Source organism: Entelurus aequoreus, linkage group LG27 (genome assembly GCF_033978785.1).
Source record: "Entelurus aequoreus isolate RoL-2023_Sb linkage group LG27, RoL_Eaeq_v1.1, whole genome shotgun sequence".
NCBI classification, from domain to species: Eukaryota; Metazoa; Chordata; class Actinopteri; order Syngnathiformes; family Syngnathidae; genus Entelurus; species Entelurus aequoreus.
The window spans coordinates 27,183,300-27,199,432 of record NC_084757.1 but is presented as its reverse complement, the minus strand read 5'-3'; the positions used below and the strand labels follow the sequence as shown (position 1 = coordinate 27,199,432).

Here is a 16,133-nt window from a genome sequence, read left to right as displayed (position 1 = left end):
TGCTGTACAGTATGTGTGTTTGGATCCCTTTTTTTCCTGAACACTAATACCAAAAGTCACAATGTCCGATTAGAGTTCTAAAAACGTTATGACAGACCACCTCAAAAAAACGGAATGGAATTTTACAGTTTTTTACTGAATGGGACACCCAAAATGTACATGAAAATAAAGAAAGTGGGATTTACAATATTAACTATGAACAATAAAACACTGAATATTAACAAAATATGAACACCTTTTAACTTCTCAGACCAGCTCCTCGATAGTTGTGTATCTTTTACAATCAAGCAAAACACACCAAAAATGTAACAAACAGCAAAATATGAACCTACAGTATGAGATATTATCACTTTTATGCAGACATTTGTTTTAAAAATCTGCTTCCGCATCTGTTTCTGACACATGCGTTTCGGGCTGGCTGCTCTGAAAACAAACCCCGCCCACTCTGCTTTGTTCCTAGTCTGAGCTGCTGTGACGTAGATTACCGTAATAACTCCTATAACACTCAAAAGCGCAGATCTCGACCATTAAATACTTTCTATAGATCAAGACTTACAGTATTTAAAAACTGCACTGCACATCATAATGGCGGCTACAGTTTTGATGTTAAATGTAAAAAAAAGTAATGTAGAAGGTCCGACAGACTGGATTGAAAATCATAACGGCCGCATTTTGCCCAGGTCTGTTAAAGGCCATATATTGTGACAAGCAGCCAGGACTGTGTCACTTAACTTTAATTCCTACAAGTTCCTGTTCTGTGCTTGGCATCACTGGTGCCCTTTTGGTCACATAATACACACGCTTCAAAAATCAACAAAGAAAAAATCAAGTTAAAACCCTGTAGATCAGGAGGGTTCGAACGCTAGCTTGTTTTTTTTTTGTTGGCTTGCACCATATTTAATTAAATTAAACATGAGATGCATTTTAAATCTTGAACATTCACAAGATATCACCTCAGCAGGTTGTGCGATTTAGACGATATCCAATAGTGTTTTTAATACTGTCGTCACATCGTAACAATGCATGTTGAAGACACATTGTAGGTGTGTACCGCAAATTTGACAGCTACACACCGTGTGTGTAGTGCAGACCTGGGCATTCTGCGGCCCGCGGGCCGCATCCGGCCCTTTGTGCACCCCTGTCCGGCCCGCGTGAGGCCAATCTTAAATTACAAAATAAATTTAAAAAAGTATCTATGTCGAGTGTGCAATACAATGGTGCTGCTTTTGTTTTGAAAAGCGTTATTTGTATTACTTCCGTGTGGACGTATGCGCGTGTACGATTGTGAGTGAACTGAACAGCGCATTCACAAATTACAAAATAAAGTTTAAAAAACATCTGTCGTGCGCGCAATACAACTGTGCTGCTTTTATTTTGAAATGTGTTATTTATGGGCGTATGTCCGTGTGTAACCTGTGCGTGGAGGTGCATAGAGACAAGTGATGAGACGCTGAAAAGAGAAAAGTTGATGAGGAATGGCGTATTTTCAACAAAACATGGACTGCCAAGAATTTCTCTACATAAATTAAAGGTAAAGCCGTGTGCTTAATTTGTGGTACACAGGTTGCTGTGTTTAAAGAATATTATTTGAATCGCCACTACATGACGAAGCACGAGGGAAAATACTGGAATCTGTCTGATGAAGCGCGCGCAAGGGAGGCTGATGCGTTGATGGTAAAACTGCAAACCCAACAAGGACTTTTTGCCATATTTCACACCCCCAGAGATGCAGCTGTCAGGACAAACTTTGTCATTTCTCACAAAAGCGCCAGAAAAAGTAAGGCGTTTTCTGACGGGGAGTTTAAAAAGGAGTGCTTATTGGACTCTGTTGCGCTGATATGCCCGGAGACATGGACTGTTTTTCGCTAACTTTGGATGAGAGCTGCGATGTACGTGACACCGCCAAGCTGCTCATCTTCTTACGTGGGATAACTGCAGACTTTCAAATTACGAAGGAGCTGGCAGCCATGCAATCAATTAAAGAGACAACCACAGGTAATGACTTGTTCACATAGGTAAATGCGTTTTTGGACATGTTAGGACTGAAATGGGACAAGCTGGCAGGTGTGACAATCCAATCCAATCCACTTTATTTATATAGCACATTTAAACAACAAAATGTTTCCAAAGTGCTGCACAACAATATTAAAAACAATATTCAAATATTATCCTTAGTTCCACCAATGACTGAATAAAAAGAAAAAAATAATTACATATAAAACCAATATAAAAAACTATATAAAATAAATATGATTAAAAAGGATTTTTAACAACAGATGGTTGTCCAAATCTGACGGGGAAAAATGTTGGATAATGCAGGATAAAGTGACAGAAATTAACCATGTGCAGAAATGGACATTCTTGCAATGTATAATTCATCAGGAAGTGTTGTGTAAAACAGTGATAAAAATGAAACCATCAAAAGCAATCTGCTTTTGTATAAAGTTAAGTTAGGTTAAATGAAATTATTGGTATTATTATTAATTGTTATTATTATTATCATCATTATTATTTATCTTACGGTATATAAAAAATAATATTGAGCAAAATTTAATTGAAATATTGTCGTGTGGCCCTCCAGCAGTGCTCGGGTTGCTTATGCGGCCCCCGGTAAAAATTAATTGCCCACCCCTGGTGTAGTGTGTAGGAGGATACAATAAGCTTTGCTAACTGCCAAGCTAGCGCTCTTGAACGTAAACTGGGGTGGGTTGACGGTAGGGACACCAAATATAGTATTGGTTTATTGTTGGATCTACGATTAAATCAATACTTTTTATTATTCCCAAATCGTAAAACCCAAAGGATTTAAATCAGTTTTTGCTTTTGTTTAGTTAATTTGCACTGTTGAATGTATTTTTTACAAAGGGAATAAGGAAATAAGAAGAATTTTAAAGAATATTTAATTGATATTTTTACACCACCATCCTGTGTTTTTGTCTGATTATAACTGCAATCAAAACATTTATTTTTCCATTATCTTAAAAATTGGAAGTATCAGTATTGGTATGACCAATCTGGCCCCTGTAACTATTTAGTATTGGCTCAATACCCACATTTGTAGTATTGCTTAAAACTAATGTAAAGTATCCAAACAACAGAAGAGTAAGTGGTTATTGCAATTTAACAAAAGTGTAGATAGAACCATGTTACAGCAGAAAGCAACTAGATATTAACAGTGAATTAGCAAATATATTATAATACTTTTAGGAAAATAATACAACTGGAAATTATGCAATATGTTTCTCCATACATCAGAAGCAAAATTAGGATTTAAAAAAAAATCAGTTTCTAAATACTTCTGTACATGCAGTATATATGCCAAATAATATATTGTGACATCTATTGTTCTGGCAGTATACTGATATATATTTCTCGATTTAAATTTCAGTCCCATCCCTACAAACTAGAACTGTTTATTTTGTCAGTGTTAATCTAAGGTTTAGGATTTAACTACTTGTGCTAACTGCATATCGTGACATACTTTTTTTTTGTGTAATGGACATTATGTAACTGTCAAAGTAGTTAAGCTCAGGTCTCACAAAATATACTAAAATCTCGCAAGATTTGCCCAGGACCTGTGTGACAAGGTTCAACTGCTGGAGGTGTATTTCTCCCTAAAAATGTTGGTTAGATTCTGTAATCCTCATCAGGTCACTGTATTCACAGGGCATTGAATCCATCACAACTGGAATGTTTAAGGTTCAAGGTTGAAGGTTTCTTTAATGGTACATGGAGGTAAAATAGTTATTAGTAATTCAGCGCCAAGTCAGAATAAAACAAACAAACACAAATCATATAAAACATAAAAATGAAAGGTTTAGGTTGTACAAAAAGACATTTTGCCTCTCATCCGAGCAAGTTCCATCAATTCATGCTCTCGACTAGATTGGACAGCTCTAGTTTGTCTATTCATATACTGAATTTCAAGAAATATTGAGGAATTAAAATCTCTAGATGTGTTCACACTTGTCATGTTTGAGTCGGTTAAAAGGAACTCTGGTGTATTTGATCTGCTAGTACAGTTTGTTTGCTTAAGTTTGAACACGATCATCCGAACGCGTAGACAAGAGATGGGTCTCAGTCTGCTTGCAAGTGAACCCTGGAAAGATTTGGTTCCCTTCAGCTCAAATATAAACACTACACAGACCAAAGACACTGACCAGTGGACTCTCATTAATGCACTTGCAAATTTTCTGTTCATAGCTGGTTACTCTGCTGACGACTTCAGTTTAAATGGACAAAGCACGTCTGTTGTTCCGCTATTTTACATTCAAGTTGGCTTCTTGTCTTCTCCTGCCAACTAATGCTCGGTATTTTGCATGTTTAGCTATTCTACGTCCTCCAGTAAAAATAATAGTTGTTAAAAAATATAGTTTATTTGCTGGACATACTTTAAACGCTCTAGCTAGCCACTTCTGTCAGGACGACAACGGATTTGTTGCTACTTGTCCATCCCAATTTTGCGGGTCATGGCTAAAATGTATCAACATCAGTCAATCAATCAATCAATCAAAGTTTACTTATATAGCCCTAAATCACGAGTGTCTCAAAGGGCTGCACAAGCCACAACGACATCCTCGGCTCAGATCCCACATCAGGGCAAGAAAAAACTCAACCCAATGGGATGACAATGAGAAACCCCCCCTGGGCGACCGGTGCAATGGCGGCGAGTGGATCTAGCATAATAGTGCATTATCGAGATCGGCCAATCAGATTCAAATCTCTATTGTTGGCCAATTTGAATAATTTTTACCGTCTATCGGTCATAAAGAAATTATATTTGTAAAGAATCTTGTAAAAAAGCCAAAGAAAAATGGTGGGACGAGAAATGTGAGAAGATTGAGAAACTGGATACAGAAAATCGTAGCAAAGAATTGCACAAAAAAGTCAAAGCTAAAACTACAAAATAATATTGGTAGCAACTGTATAGAACAGTGGTTCTTAACCTAGGTTCGATCGAACCCTAGGGGTTCGGTGAGTCGGCTTTAGGGGTTCGGCGGAGGTCAAAACACACCCGACTCATCGTGTAAAGACAAACTTCTCCCTATCGGCATATTACGGATACGGCAACAGCTGACTGGTTTGCAGGTGTGTAATTTGTTGTGAGTTTATGCACTGTGTTGGTTTTGTTGTTTGAACAAGGTGATGTTCATGCACGGTTCATTTTATGCACCAGTAAAAAAACATGGTAGCACTTTAGTATGGGGAACATATTCACCATTAATTAGTTGCTTATTAACATGCAAATTAGTAACATATTGGCTCTTAACTAGTCATTATTAAGTACTTATTAATGCATTATTTGGCATGGCCTTATTATAACCCTAACCCTCTAACCCTGACCCTAACCCTCTAACCCTAACCAAATAACTCTAAATTAAGTATTTATTACTTAGAATATGTTCCCCTAGTGTCCAAATAACTCTAAATTAAGTCTTTGTTACTTAGAATATGTTCCCCATACTAAAGTGTTACCAAAAACATACAACTTTGTCTTGAATTTGAAAAAAAACAACATTTTATTTTTCACTAAAGAAGGGTTCGGTGAATGCGCATATGAAACTGGTGGGGTTCGGTACCTCCAACAAGGTTAATAACCACTGGTATAGAGGATAGGATTGGCATAATGCTCCTCAAAATAGAACCATTGTAGAATGATGGCGGGAATACATCCAAGAACAGTACGATGATCAAAGAGGATTACAACCTAAAATAGAAAAAAAATACATGAAGAAGATCTTGAATTGTAAAGGAAGAACTTTTTTTGAGTTGAGTTGAGTTAGGTTTGTGTTTTTTTCGAACATGCATGCATACAACATGATACATCACAATTTCCAGATCCTCTATTCAACATGTTCGAAAAGGAGTAGGAAGAAGCAGAGCTTAAATTAATGGGGAGTCAAGAGAATGAGAAATAGAAAGATTAAAGGAATGTACTTGATTTCAGCAGGAATGTACTTGATTTCAGCAGGAATGTTGAAAGCTCTAAGCATTTTCGGAATTGATCGTATTTTTTATTTATCCATCCATCCATCCATCCATCTTCTTCCGCTTATCCGAGGTCGGGTCGCGGGGGCAGCAACCTAAGCAGGGAAACCCAGACTTCCCTCTCCCCAGCCACTTCGTCCAGCTCTTCCCGGGGGATCCCGAGGCGTTCCCAGGCCAGCCGGGAGACATAGTCTTCCCAACGTGTCCTGGGTCTTCCCCGTGGCCTCCTACCGGTCGGACGTTCCCTAAACACCTCCCTAGGGAGGCGTTCGGGTGGCATCCTGACCAGATGCCCGAACCACCTCAACTGGCTCCTCTCGATGTGGAGGAGCAGCGGCTTTACTTTGAGCTCCCCCCGGATGGGAGAGCTTCTCACCCTATCTCTAAGGGAGAGCCCCGCCACCCGGCGGAGGAAACTCATTTCGGCCGCTTGTACCCGTGATCTTGTCCTTTCGGTCATAACCCAAAGCTCATGACCATAGGTGAGGATGGGAACGTAGATTGACCGGTAAATTGAGAGCTTTGCCTTCCGGCTCAGCTCCTTCTTCACCACAACGGATCGATACAGCGTCCGCGTTACTGAAGACGCCGCACCGATCCGCCTGTCGATCTCACGATCCACTCTTCCCTCACTCGTGAACAAGACTCCAAGGTTCTTGAACTCCTCCACTTGGGGCAGGGTCTCCTCCGCAACCCGGAGATGGCACTCCACCCTTTTCCGGGCGAGAACCATGGACTCTGACTTGGAGGTGCTGATTCTCATCCCAGTCGCTTCACACTCAGCTGCGAACCGATCCACCGAGAGCTGAAGATCCTGGCCAGATGAAGCCATCAGGACCACATCATCTGCAAAAAGCAGAGACCTAAGCCACCAAACCAGATCCCCTCAACGCCTTGACTGCGCCTAGAAATTCTGTCCATAAAAGTTATGAACAGAATCGGTGACAAAGGGCAGCCTTGGCGGAGTCCAACCCTCACTGGAAACGTGTCCGACTTACTGCCGGCAATGCGGACCAAACTCTGGCACTGATCATACAGGGAGCTGACCGCCACAATCAGACAGTCCGATACCCCACACTCTCTGAGCACTCCCCACAGGACTTCCCAAGGGACACGGTCGAATGCCTTCTCCAAGTCCACAAAACACATGTAGACTGGTTGGGCAAACTCCCATGCACCCTCAAGGACCCTGCCGAGAGTATAGAGCTGGTCCACAGTTCCACGTTTTATTTAACAAACTTGATATACAAAAAAGGTTAAACACCAGATAACATGAATTAATCCATCTTTCAAAGACTTCCAAAGAAACCAAGAACAACCAAATAGAATGAATATAAAACATTAAGTCCGATAAACCACATATTGAAGCTACTATTGCATATAATAATGAGCAGAATACGACTAAAAATAGAGAAAGATACAAGCAAGCGGATTCATGAACGAAAAAGAAACAAGAAAGGTACAGTATCCTCAATATTGTGGAACGTTATCTAACATACACAGACAGATCTGTTTCATTGATTATAAGATACCTTTTGATCGAGTCAATCATGAAAAATTAACATACTGTAAGTATTACAGATTACCACTATAGACAAAGAAATAATCAAACTCATCATTTATTTATACTGGACACAAAAAGCATACGTAAGATCGGAAGAAGGCTTTTTCTGACAAGGATGCATTCTATCCCCAGCCTTATACAGTATTTAACACTGACTGAACAACTCTTTAAAAGTATAAACAATCTGAGAGGTGTTTCTTTAGGTGGCCAAAATGTCAACAACCTGAGATACGCAGATGACACTGCACTACTTGCTGAAAATGAAAACTATAATACAGGGAAAAAAAGACAGGAGAAATATATGGAATGAAAATGAATGCTGAAAAGACCAATACCATTAATATTAAAAAGAAGAATATCAAAATGTCCACAATTCATATACAAAATAGAATATAAAAACTTTGGACAAACCCTATCAATTGAGGGATCATGTAAGACAGAAATTAAATTTAGAATAGTCATAGCCAAAAGGGCATTCAGTAATATGTACCTAGTTTTACCATCAAGGAAAATAACCTCACAGCAAAGATTGAGAATACTTAAGTGCTGTATAACAACTACTTTATTGTATGGATCTGAAACAATGACTGAATCAACTCCAAACAGACTGGAATCATTTGAGATGTGGCGAATTTGTAAAATATTGAACTTAGACTTAGACTGAGACTTAGAAAAACATTATTGATCCACAAGGGAAATTGTTCCACACAGTAGCTCAGTTTCAAAGGATGGAAAGGATAATGCAGGTATTAAGTGGGCTAAAAATGTACCATAGTAGCAATATAAAATATAACATAAATAAATAAATGATAAATGGGTTATACTTGTATAGCGCTTTTCTACCTTCAAGGTACTCAAAGCGCTTTGACAGATGTAATATTTACATATTATATATACCGTATATAATATATACTGATATATTATATTATTATATTATAATTTCATATAATATATACATTATATAACAAATCCCAATTACCATGAACAATATTACAGTATACGTAACAGCTGCAGCAAAAAAAAAGAGAAAAAAAGGGCAGCATAAAATAGAGAGTAGATCCAGCAGAAAATATACATTATAAACAAACAAAGAGAGGTAGCTAACATTGAATGAAGAAGTACTTACAATGGCAAACCAACAGCTAATGCTCTTAATCAACATTATGGAACTGAATAGACATGTTCTTTGGGCACACAATCAGACATAATCTGTTTCAAACTCAACTCCTAGAAGGGAAAAAGAAAAGAGAGACAATGATGCAGATGTGTTGATAACATCACAACATGGAACAATACATCCTATAAGGACTGTATAGTAACAGCCATGACCTCCAACCTTCAGCCGGCAGCTGGAACTAAGTGATGATGATTGTTTATATCGCGCAACGCAGCCTTACAGATTCCAATGTATGTATACTGTAACGCAAACACTTTAAATGTACTGTACATTTTTTCTCCTTGTTCTGTGCAGTCACCACTAGTCAGTATCAATCAGGCCAAATGTTGTCATTCTTATGTGACCAATGGGGTATGGCATCTCAAGGCAGCTCAGAAAGATTCTGAATCTCTGCCAGTGCAAAAAGAAAAAAACCCAACAACAAAACAAAATGGTCTTGAGTAAGTGTCGAAATATCTTTGGAGTAGTACAAGAAAATGTCCAATCAAGGAAAAGCTACGGAGTTGGCATCATAAAATAATTTATTTTTAGTTCACATTATGCCTTAAAAAGTGCTTACCCAAGCTTCATACGCTACACTTTTCACTGATGAGGGGGAGTCCGCTGCCAGGTCCTGTGAATTACACAGACTTGTAAAGTTGACCAAGATGAAGACTTTTTTTTTTTTGTTCACATTCGGACTGCATACCTCGGCTGACCACATGTCTATAGAGGCCGCGTGACTCACGCATTTTCAGACGGCGACCGCTCGTTTCGGCGTGTGACTAGCACACGGCTGGCTTTTGGATTTACATCTGGCCTGTGCCACTTGCTGTTCTTGGCTCCACGCTGACGTGTTTCATCAAGGAAGAATCCGACCGTCGGCAGTTAGGACGAGGGTGTCCGCCATTGGGCCTGCTGCTGCTGCTGCTGTGGGCCCTCGCAGCTGTCGGCTGGAATGACAGACAGCGAAACAAAAATGGCAGAAGAGAGTTGTGGCCATTTGGGATTGGCTCAAGGAACCAAACCAGAACCGAACCAGCCGCAAGAGAACAAACCAGAAGCAGGAGTACTTAATAGTGACCATGACCAGTGGAGTTTTTTTCATGAAGATCCAGCAGATGGTGCTGTAGTTGTTCAAAGAAGATTTTTGTAAGGAAGAAGAATACCGTTAATACTTCAATTTCATGAATTGTGATCTTCTAAAGTCATTGTGTGTGTGGTCTACAAAGTTAAATAACCGCACGGGCGTTTAAATGGCGCCAGGTAAAAAACATTGTCATTAGCAGCTGTGGCTGTAGGCAACTTCCTGATGTAGTTTCTTAAGCCCACAAGATGCCAGTAGCTGCATTTGAAGTTCATCTACAGTCGCGATCAAAAGTTTACATACACTTGTAAAGAACATGTTGTCATGGCTGTCTTGAGTTTTCAATAATTTCTACAACTCCTATTTTTTTGTGATAGAGTGATTGGAGCACATACTTGTTTGTCACAAAAAACATTCATGAAGTTTGGTACTTTTATGAATTTATTATGGGTCTACTGAAAATGTGACCAAATCTGCTGGGTCAAAAGTATACATACAGCAATGTTAATATTTGGTTACATGTCCCTTGGCAAGTTTCACTGCAATAAGGCGCTTTTGGTAGCCATCCACAAGCTTCCGGTTGAATTTTTGACCACTCCTTTTGACAAAATCGGTGCAGTTCAGCTAAATTTGTTGGTTTTCTGACATGGAATAGTTTCTTCAGCATTGTCTACACGTTTAAGTCAGGACTTGGGGAAGGCCATTCTAAAACCTTAATTCTAGCCTGATTTAGCCATTCCTTTACCACTTTTGATGTGTGTTTGGGGTCATTGTCCTGTTGGAACACCCAACTGCGCCCAAGACCCAACCTCCAGGCTGATGATTTTAGGTTGTCCTGAAGAATTTGGAGGTAATCCTTCTTTTTCATTGTCCCATTTACTCTCTGTAAAGCACCAGTGCCATTGTCAGCAAAACAGGCCCAGAGCACACCACCATGCTTGACCGCAGGAATGGTGTCCCTGGGATTAAAGGCCTCACCTTTTCTCCTCCAAACATATTGCTGGGTATTATGGCCAAAAAGCTAAATTTTTGGTTCATCTGACATCACATGGACAAAGATAAGACCTTCTGGAGGAAAGTTCTGTGGTCAGATGAAACAAAAATTCAGCTGTTTGGCCACACATGTGCGAATGGGTGCCTTTCACATTCGAACAGATACAGTACCAATTCCCGGTACCTGGGAATCGATACCGGTACTCAACAATACCAATTTTCGGTATTTAAAATGTGTTATTAATTTTAATTGTTTTTAATGAAAAATTCTTTTTTTTATTGGAACCTTTGAAAATTAGATTCGGTCCAGTTGTTATACCTTGTTTTATTACATTTCTGAGTCAATTTCTTTGTGGGCATTGAAAATTGCAACATTACCTAGAGGCAGTGTGGCTGAGTCCACTCTCAGTGCTGCTGGAGTGATGACCAAATGTTAGAATTAGGGATGTAATATTAACGTTTTTACATCACGGTTATTGTGACCTAAATTAGCATCGTTATTATAATTTCAAATTTGTTGAATGTGCTCAAAAAGTACTTGTACACACGCTGAAATCATTTGAGTTGTAAAAAAAAAAAGAATAAATAGACATACTGTTAGAAAACCCTCTATTTTGCATGTTTTTTTTTTTCCTTATGCTTCTCTGATAGTGTTTTAGTCTTAGTATTTTATCTGTTTTAATGGATACACTTTTATTGTTTTAAATATTGGTTTACACTTAAGCACTTTAAGATTTATATCAATGAAAAGTGGGTGGCAAATTACTATTGTTTATTTGTCGTGGGCGTTCTGCCCTTTAGTTGTCCTACTTTTTTCAGCGGTCCTTAGACGCAAAATTGCTTTCGTCTTGTATTCGGATTGATCATTCTGTGCCATGGTAGCACAGGTTCAAGGTGCTCAATTTATTATTTTAGTTGCTCAGACACTAATGTGTTTCTATAAGTTTAGAGTGAGGTATGTGTTTCTTAATGAGGAAAGACGTAAATGTATCTTGTTTTCATGTTAGCATTTAAGCTTGCGCCAGTCAGTTCATGACTTTATCAAAGTGCAGTTATCGATCACGGTTTTTTGATCATTTTAATTTATCGCTACATCCCAGAGCCAGCTGAGTCTGAATCTGGACGGGACTGTTGTATTTTACGTGAATCGGTGCCCGGTCGGACTGGTGGGATTCGTCCACTGCCAAAAAAGTACCGGATTCGGCACTTCTCTCTTAGGGGCCGCGCTCGCCATTTCTGCTGGATAAAGCTTTTGTTTACATGGTTGCACTGTGAGAGAGAGAGAGCAAAAAAAATATGAAAATCTATGGCGCAAAACAAAAACATTAAGGGACCATACAGAGACAAACTGGATCATATTCATAAGGCTTGCTACCTCAAAAAAGTTGAATTGGTGGAATTGATCCGAATGAGCACATCCATTGGACAAGAGATGTGAACTCATTCATTCATTTCATATGCAGTTTTCTCTGAAATAAACACACATCCATTATTACTTTTAAAATACTCTGATTACGGCGTTTTCTTCTACAAATAAAAAACTATTAATTCATATTTGGGCTTACCCATGACTAAAAGTAAACAGACAACATGCTTTTTTCCAAAACTGGCTAATGCTAACAGCATACTAAATGCTATGTGTGTAACAGAATAACACAGGCTTTGATTCAAACTTACCAGTTCCGTGAACACACCGGGTGATGCCGTTAAAAGTGATGTTTTGGCAGTTAAAGTTGCAGCTGGGTTATGGTTAACAACTAATCCCTACCCTAATACTACAACTTTAGGACATAGTCTTGCATTTAGATGTAAATAAGCTATTCAGATGCCCATAAAACCCACAATGCATTGCGTTTACTATGTCACCCTTTCAAGCTTTATAAATGCTGGCTGAGCTATTTGCTCCTTGCCTTTATTACAATCTTGGTTCTGTTGCTGCTGTGTTTTGCAATATACTTGCTAATAACGGACCTTGTGGTCAAAAGTAGCTGTTTGTCTTTCCACTTCTGAATGTACTCCAAATGTACAAAAACTTTTTTGTACTGTAAAACATTTTTTATTTATTTTCTGAAATAGCAACTTCTGTAATTATCGCTATTATAGCTTACAACTAACGCTAGCAACTGTATATGACTAACCATTTCCATTATTTCTTATGGGAAAATATGGTCAAATTGGATGTCAATCAGTATCTTGAAATGAACTGTGTTTGACCTTTATTAGTTCCACTAGACATTTTTTATATTTAATACAGACTCGTTGCATTATTTTTATGCATGAAAAAGTCTGTTTTTTGTGTCTGATGCAATGTTCCTGCCGACTCTCCCTGTCCTTTCTGCACAGGGAGTTAGCATTGTGATGTGATAGTTCCTGTTAGTTTCCTGTTAGTTTCACTTAAAGTTCGATATAATGGGGTCCGTATAATACCGATCGCATTATATAGAAATCCAGATTTTTTTTGTATTCTTTCTATTTCGAAAGAATATAATAAAATGATCCCAAAACCAAGTTTAATGAAGAAAAAGACTACATTTCACAATAGATGCGTTATCCAGGAATAACAGACTTGATCTTTTACAATGCTGCAATTATATCAGCATTTGTGAAGCAATTACGCTTCCGCTTGACAACATTTTCTTTTGAACTTTTACTAGACATGTTGATGTCGTCATACCGCGTGTGGTATAGCTGGGTTGCAATCACGTGACCGCGAAACACTTGCGGGTTTCAGATGAGTCCCGTTAGGCTACTGTTTATTTACCTGCACCAGTGCATATTTGGGCGTATTTTGAAAGGTTTAGAGCTTCATATAATCATGAATAAATATTTAAAATGGGATGGAGTGTATTTATACACTCTTAAGAAAAATAATTTTTTGAAAGATTTAAACCATTCATGATCACAAGACGTTACTGCTCACTACGACCTCACTTCATTTGACACTCACACGGATTTAGAGAAGAAAAGATTGGAGGCACATCATGTCTTTACATCTGGAGGGGTCCACAAATTAAGCATTAATACGTGAAAGACAAATTTGGATTTATTCGTGCATCGTTAAGTAACGTATTTGATTGACATAACGAGTGCCGTGCTGCTGTGATCGTGACGCTAATGAGAAAAAGGATTATTTGTTCCCAGTTGATTTCCTTTTACAAATATTAGTCTCATGTACAATTCATGTCTGCAGTTGTTTTTATGATGTGAAGTTCATATTTTGTCTCATTATTTTGCTATTGATGTTCCTGTTGCTCAGCAATGTTTGCTAGTGATATCAAGGTTCAGTATGTACTATTGAGCCTATGAGAGATTTATTCATCAAGTTTATTAATACTATTAAGAAAGTTCTTGATGCTAAGAGATAGCACCAAAGACGCTATAATGTGGTCATCCGTGTCAAATAAAGCACTTGGCTTTCCTGCACAACTAAGCTTTTAGTTTCTGTTATGAAAATGAACAATAAAAATATGGTGGATTGGACCAATTATCACCACGAGAGGGACAGGCGGTAGAAAATGGATGGATGAATGGATGGATGGGCCAATAATCACAACATTTATTACTAGGACTTAATATGACGTTAGTTTTTTTGCACAACCAGGAATATGTAGTTCTATTTAGGCATAGAAAAACCACTAAAGAACACAAACTAACGTGATCTCTTGTCCTTTTTTTACGTTTAGTTCTGCTCTCTAACACTAACTATATAGTAGAGAATAAACTCGATTGCATCACAGAAAGTTTCTCAAACAAATCAAATGTTTAAACAAACATTTTACAAAGTGATTGCTGCAGACACCAGTATTGTCCGATTGTATTCCACAATATGATGACAGTGATATTTGTAAGAGCAATTTGCTTCAACACACTTTGTTTTTTCCCTGACTTTATTACTTTTATGAACCACTTCTTTTGGTACTTTTGAGACTTCCATAAAGATTTACTTTGTAAAACATTTGGTGAAAAACAGTGCGATTGACTGCAGTTGAAATAAGCCGCGATGTAAAGGCACGAACATTTGGGGTCCACGGCACAATTACGTTTGTGGGATCGCACAATCTCGAACTTTGAGTGTACATAAAGTTTATTTGGATTGTGAAGTTTTAAAATGAATCACAGACTTTTGTTGCCTTTTTGGTTTGGTTAGCCTATTGTCGTTAGAAAAGAGTGGCTTGTGCCCCAACATTTCTTCATTTCGAAGGCCACATGAACCTTCCTAGGATAAACTTTGCCATTTATAATTGAATCTGAGCAGCCTTCAACATGACTTAGTGCCTCCCGACTTTTTATAAGTCTGGTCTTTTTTTTTTCCGAGTAATCAGACATTGGTTTCAACCAAGTGGCCACAAACAAAACGGGCAAGAACGATGCAAGCCCATGCAGTTTTTACGCCTTCATTAGAGTGCTGGCCAGAAATCTACAGTTTTATCCTCGCGTTTAGCTTTGATTTGTTTTTCTTAGCCAGGAAGCTACCACGGGGCAGTGCCCGAGCATGGCAAAACGCCATTGGCTGGCGCAGTCCCGCAGGACCATGTACAATATTATATAGTGCAATGGTGCAGTTTGTGCAGTTTATTAGAGCTTGTTAATGTAAGCCCGGCGTCACGGAGGAATTACTTATTTCTAATGTGCTATTCTGTCCGCCTCCTGCTGTTGATTAAATTGCTAACCAAGTTAAATAATGGCAACAGACAAAATTGAGAAATATTTGAGCATTCAATTATATTTTGTATTCTTTCAAGATTAATTTAGACAAATTAGGAAAAGTGCAACAAATGTTATTGGAATGTTCATTTATGGTTAGTTCTCTAGTGTGTGTGTGTGTGTGTGTGTGTGTGTGTGTGTGTGTGTGTGTGTGTGTGTGTGTGTGTGTGTGTGCATACAGTGGTCAAAAGTTTACATACACTTGTAAAGAACATAATGTCATGGCTGTCTTGACTTTCCAATCATTTCTACAACTCTTATTTTTTTGTGATAGAGTGATTGGAGCACATACTTGTTGGTCACAAAAAACATTCATGAAGTTTGGTTCTTTTACGAATTTATTATGGGTCTACTGAATATGTGACCAAATCTGCTGGGTCAAAAGTATACATACAGCAATGTTAATATTTGGTTACATGTCCCTTGGCAAGTTTCACTGCAATAAGGCGCTTTTGGTAGCCATCCACAAGCTTCTGGTTGATTTTTTGACCACTCCTCTTGATAAAATTGGTGCAGTTCAGCTAAATTTGTTGGTTTTCTGACATGGACTTGTTTCTTCAGCATTGTCCACACGTTTAAGTCAGGACTTTGGGAAGGCCATTCTAAAACTTTAATTCTAGCCTGATTTAGCCATTCCTTTA

The 16,133-nt window shown here is 38.3% G+C and overlaps 1 protein-coding gene and 1 long non-coding RNA gene across 4 annotated transcripts in view; one reads left to right on the top strand and one right to left on the bottom strand.

Annotated features, from left to right (window-relative positions):
• Positions 1-16,133, top strand: part of LOC133644512 (zinc finger protein GLIS3-like) — a 111,186-nt gene that overhangs the window by 32,042 nt on the left and 63,011 nt on the right. The gene's annotated exons all lie outside the window — the stretch shown is intronic.
• On the bottom strand, positions 5,546-12,613 carry LOC133644519 (uncharacterized). Its single transcript, XR_009824776.1, has 5 exons — positions 12,466-12,613; positions 9,418-9,661; positions 9,289-9,342; positions 8,679-8,779; positions 5,546-5,707 (listed from the first exon to the last, which is right to left on the bottom strand). It is a non-coding gene; the product is annotated as an uncharacterized LOC133644519 (long non-coding RNA).